This window comes from Mirounga angustirostris, unplaced genomic scaffold, assembly GCF_029215605.1.
Source record: "Mirounga angustirostris isolate CCGP_5_RB_7025 unplaced genomic scaffold, mMirAng1.0.hap1 SCAF_14, whole genome shotgun sequence".
In the NCBI taxonomy this organism is placed as follows: domain Eukaryota; kingdom Metazoa; phylum Chordata; class Mammalia; order Carnivora; family Phocidae; genus Mirounga; species Mirounga angustirostris.
Window position 1 is genome coordinate 31,460,565 of NW_026991722.1, and position 6,001 is coordinate 31,466,565.

At 38.3% G+C, this 6,001-nt stretch overlaps 1 pseudogene; it reads left to right on the forward strand.

Annotated features, from left to right (window-relative positions):
- The first annotated feature begins 5,540 nt into the window (after positions 1-5,540).
- Positions 5,541-5,596, forward strand: LOC123853320 (U6 spliceosomal RNA; annotated as a pseudogene).
- The last annotated feature ends 405 nt before the right edge of the window (positions 5,597-6,001 follow it).

Sequence of the window (6,001 nt, forward strand, 5' to 3'; positions counted from 1 at the left end):
TCTCTTCTCTAGGAATTGCTTTTGTCCTTGTTATCAGATATCTCCAGTTTAGCACTAGTTTTCTTCTTTTTTCATGTGTTTTATTTTTATCTTTCCATCTAGTATATAAACATCTTTGCTTTTATAATAGCTCTACACAATAATACAGTATTTAGTATACCGTTGGTTACATAGATATCTCCATATACTTAAGACAATCAAATGATCAATTTTAGATCTTTTTTTTGCAAGCTAAATTTAAAATTTATGACACTTATCACAATACAGTTCAGCATGTTTTTATTGGATGTTCACTAAATGATTGGTTCTGTGTGAAATGTTGCAAGAACTACAAGAGCTTTTGGAAGAACAAGTTTCCAAATTTCCATGTATACTTTTTTTTTTTAAAAGATTTATTTCTTTGAGAAAGAGAGCATGAGTGGGGGAGGGGCAGAAGGAAGGAATAGAGAGAATCTCAAGCAGACTCCCTGCTAAGTGTGGAGCCTGACACGGCTGGATCCCATGACCCATGAGATCATGACCTGAGCCAAAATCATAAGTGGGACACTTCACCAACTGACCATCCTGGCACCCCCTCCATATATACTTTTGCATACTATTCTACAGTTACTTTATGTATTATCTTTCCATTGTGTGCTCCTATTCCTTCTTAATGACTATCTAAAAGAACACTGAATTTCCTTAGAAAATCATTCTATTCTCAGCTAGGTGGTTTGTTTAAGATTGGCTACAATCTCAGCTCTACAACTGGGTATGATTAGAAGAAGCCAGTCAGTATGTCCCATTACCTAAGCATGGTAATCTGCTTAGAGATGGGCTTGCTACTTTTACTAGAGTTTCTGGGTCACAGACTCTTCTTCTCTCCTGAATTTTTCTTACTTTTGGTGATTTTATTGCTAACAATGCCCTGGACAGAGCTACACTAAAGATGAGAAAAAGGATACAACTCCTGAACTGTACTGCTGCAATTTCCGCTAGGTGATCTCCGTTTCCTCTTTGTTCCTATGCTAGTTCAGAGTTTCCTTCCTAAAGCCTAAAGAAATCAACTGTCCCCATACTTAAATTCATTTGATGATCCCCATCGCCTAGAGGATAATGTCCAATCTCTTCAGTATAAGTTATCATTTCCTGTAACCTGATTCCCACAATGCCCCAGAACAATGCTCTCAACAAGGAGAGATGCTAGTAGCACTTGGATTTTGTAGTAGTAGCACTAGCATTTGGGCAACATGATTCTTGTTTCTGTGGGACTATTGTAGGTTATTGAACATCCCTGGATACCTGGTGTTTAATGGTACCAGTGTGACCCAGCACTGTGAAATCAAAAGCACTGTACACATTTCCAAATTCCTCTTCTGTTTGATACAGACCCCAGAGTGAGTAACCCTGCAACATCACTATCCTTGTCCAAATATGCTGAGCATCCATAGATTCTCGACCCCATGGCTCAGAGTACAATGCTGAATACACACCATTAAATCAATTTTTGTTTGAATGAATTGAATTAATACAGCAAAAATTGACTCAAAGATATTTCTTAACTACTCTTTTTATATGGAATGAGGTGGACATACCTTAATACCTAAGAAATATGATTATATTTATCCCTAATTTCAAATTACTTAAGTAATTCTTCTTAGGGAAAAAAAAAATCACCTATATACAGAGTGACTTAGTTGAATAGGAAATAATAACATTAGACAAAAATTTAAAAGAATCCACAGTTTAGTGTAGGATTTAATGTCTAATGAGTTTAAAAAAAAAAAAAAAGATGCATTTCTGAAAAACTGTAGGTGGCTATACAATAGTTTTTTTTTTTTTTTTTTTTTTAAGATTTTTTTTTATTTATTTATTTGAGACAGAGAGAATGAGAGAGAGAGAGCACATGAGAGGGGGGAGGGTCAGAGGCAGAAGCAGGCACCCTGCCGAGCAGGGAGCCTGATGCGGGACTCGATCCAGGGACTCCAGGATCATGACCTGAGCCGAAGGCAGTCGCTTAACCAACTGAGCCACCCAGGCGCCCTGTAGGTGGCTATAAAAAGGTTTGAAGCCTGTTGTCTTCAGATGTGTTTCCACCAAATAGGAATATGAATCAGTTTTCCAAAGCTTTAAAACTAGCCATACACTTCTTAGTAATAACATTCTATCATGCATGCTTTTCTAGAATACAGCAGTTCCATCAATATTGAGAACATAGGCAGGAAGCTTCTTCCTTGGTAATGCTCTGCAGTTACTGTAGGGGACTCTTGATCAGGGGCAGTGGGTACATTCTCCACCTAACCATCACTATGATTGAAAAAAACAAGTTAATTGAAATCCAATTTTCATTTATTCATTTGTTCAAAAATATTTATTGAACCTCTATTGTATGTTAGGCAATCTTTTAGGAATCAAATATGTTGGATGGGGGGAGTAAAAATTTTAGATTGGCTAGTGAGAGGGGAAGAGAAAGGGAGAGAGAGAGAGAGAGAATGTCATGCAGATACTAGCCTGAGGATAAACTTTCCAAGCAGAGCGAATTTCAGATGCCCTGAAATGGGAGAGTGCCTGGCAAGTTTTAGGAAGAGTGAGGAAGCTGGTGTGGTTAGTGATGGAGCAAAGGGGAGAGCAAGAACCACATGGACATACGTTGGCAGTGCCCTTCAGGACTCTGCTCAGAGGATGAAAATTTTAGATAAAGGGCTTAGGGTGTTCTGCTCCCTTTGGCAAGGCCATCCTGTGGAGAGGGATGCCAAAGGAGATTTCTAATAGATTTCATGTGTTCTGGCCCTATTTGATGAGACCATTCCAATCTCAGACTAATATTAATTCCATTAGCTACTTTTTTCTGAATCAGATATTCACTAATTCTTATTATTATCTCATTTCCCACATATACCTTCTCCCAAGAAGAAAATATTTGGCCATATAGACTTTGCATATTTCATTTCCTATGAGTGGAATTTATCCTCCCAGTAGAAAGGTATTGTTTACAGTAAATAAATAAACTGACATCCTGAGTTTATTCCTCAGTCTCACAAGTTTGGTTAGAGTGAGTATGTTTTAGAAATATGGGTGCAGTCACAATGTGCTGACAGAGGCAGGTTCCTAAGGATAAGGGCCACCACCATCTAAGCCATTGTGAGAAAATTTACCAAGAAAATAAATGCCACCCTGTGAGATACCTTGGAAGAGAGACACTTTCCTAGAGGTCACATGTACACATTCTCAATATTGCCTAGGACTATATTTTTTAAATTATTATAAATATTATTTCCATACACTTGTGTTGAGTCTCTAGCACGTAGAGACTGTTGGTCAATGCAAATAGATGTCCTAGATATGGTATCTGCCTCCCAAGACTTCAAAGTCTACTAGATTACTTGTTGGCAAAGACATTGAGGAGACAATGGCTGTTGTGAAAATGATACATATTCAACACTTAAAAAAAATAGTTTTAAGGCACAAAATTGTATGCCATATCTCTGCAAGGCTCAACTTCCCATGAGCTGTTCAAGTGCAGATAGACCACTAGTAAGTCCAATAGTAACTAGTGGAATTTTCCTTTTCTTGTTCCCCCCAAGTTTTATGTCTTAAATGTGTGGAAAAAGTATGCTTTCAAATGTCTTAAAATTTCTGAATCAGTATTTCAAACAACCAGATTCCTTATTTCAACAAACTATTAAAGCACCCCATAAATTATTGCTACATTTCAACATTCAAATTGTGTCAAATTTTTAGGCAGACCCAAAATGTATATTTTTTCAGACCATAATATAATTTTGTGCCTTAAAAGAAAAAAGAAAAAAGTCATCTTATTCATAGTACCTACCGTAATGCCAGCTACCTAATAGATGCCCAAACTGACAGTGACTGGTTTGATTGTCAATATCGCATGATACTTTAAGATAAAAGTCTCATTGTAGGGATGGAAGGGTATTGGACTGTCATAGTTGTGTGATATAATGGCCTATTTTATTCTGTGTCTTATAAGAGAGGCTGCATTGTTGTCATCTGGGCATCACCACTGCCAATTCTAACCTTTTTTTTTTTTTTTAAAGATTTTATTTATTTATTTGAGAGAGAGAGATAGCAAGAGAGAGCACGAGCAGGGGCTGGGGAGAAGCAGGGGGTGGGGAGAGGGAGAAGCAGGCTCCCCACTGATCAGGGAGGCCGCCATGGGACCCATCCCAGGACCCCAGGATCATGACCTGAAATGAAGGCTGACACTTAACCGACTGAGCCACACTCCCAATTCTAACCTTTTTAATCCGTGCTGCTGAGGAAAAGCCAGGAACTACAGTTCTCAGAACTCCCTTTTTTTTGTATAGCTCCAGATATAGAAGGTGGAAGGGAACACAGGCCTCCTTGGGAAGTTATGGCAGCCAAAGGGAGTTGGCTTCTCAGACTCATGTATGAGCTCCCACTCTGATGAAGTAGACTGGGACAGTGGTAGGACCGTCCTGTAAACTTGGAAACTTTGAAGCATGTTCTCTGCCAGCCACCCACTCCAGTACTTCAAGCTAAAGCCAGCAATGACTGTTTTGCCAACCTTGTGACTACAGTCGTCCCGTCCTGACTTTCTACTCGCCCTGCTCTTCTCACAAATGTGTAAGCCCTAATCCCTTTATTAATTGTTTGTATCCCTCTAATTCTTTGAGAGGCTCTGATCCCATGGCCAAGCCCTAACTCAGAGTGAGTTACCCTTATGGAAGACTCAAATACCTTTTCAGTTACTCAAGTGAAGACAGCATGGAGATTCATTTCCAACCTGATGGTCAGGTGGGCACCGACCAGGCAATTTCCTCTGATGAAGTCTCCCTTTAGAAATCTTAGGAAAAGCTAATACAATACACAAACATCCCTCAAAGAGACCTTTCATTAGAGGCACAGACTAAGAAAACCCAAAGAAAGCCCAGTCTGGTTGGCTGTGAAATACCTGTTCCATGGATAACTTAAAATGCTCCAAATACCATTTTTTTTCTCTAGCACTTCTGAAAGAACTAAATTGCTTAGGGCAGAACTTTTTCCAGAATTAAAAATTAACTTAGATGTCAAAATAAAACCCTAGAATTTAATTTATCATAAAAGCTATATTCTCGAATAGAATCTAATGGACCAAAACAGATAAAGCAATTAAATGGGAAATGCTGTGAATTAATCTTATTTAAAGAGGCAGTCGAGATGGAATTCATATTTTTAAAGATACAATAACCAGGGGAAAAAAAGAGCCTTCCCAGCTCAGCTAGAGGTGCCATAATTTAAAATAATAAAGCATTATAAGTACCTAATTCATTCATTTTCTGCAGGTGCTATTTGTTACTTCTGACATTCCCCTCAGTTTTGATTGTTGGTGACTTTCCTCTCTTCGGGGACATTTTACTTTTTTTTTTTCCCCGTTACTTGCTAAATTTTAGTGGTAATTGTGTATGTACTATGTAAAGTGGAAGAGTATTGAAGCCCTGAAAAAAGCTCAAGCTTAACCCGGTCCTTCTAGTATATTCTATCAAATACTCTCTCCGTGCCTTAGTTTCTCCTGTCAAGTGATAAGAACCTCATGCAAGCATGGCCCCTGCGCAAGGATGACACGCAAATTCGTGAAGCGTTCCATATTTTTCTCCCGCAGCGGGCTCCCTGCTGGGCAGGGAGTCTGCTTCTCCCTCTGACCCTCCTCCCTCTCATGCTCTCTGTCTCTCATTCTCTCTCTCTCAAATAAATAAATAAAATCTTTAAAAAAAAAAAAAGAACCTTATGCAGTGATATGGTGGTGAAAGCAATCTTTAGAAGACTCTGTAATCTCCTAATTATCACTGTTACTGTTATTAGTAGAGGGACTGTGTTTTATTATTTTCTTTTTATAAGAATTTTATATAATTAAGAATTTTATATAATTATGATGTTGCGATATATGTATACAGTGTGAAATGATCACCACACGCAAGTTAACTAACATGTCCATAGCCTCACACAGTTACCTTTTTATTTTTCCCTTCTGGGGAGAACACTTAAAATCTACCCTCTT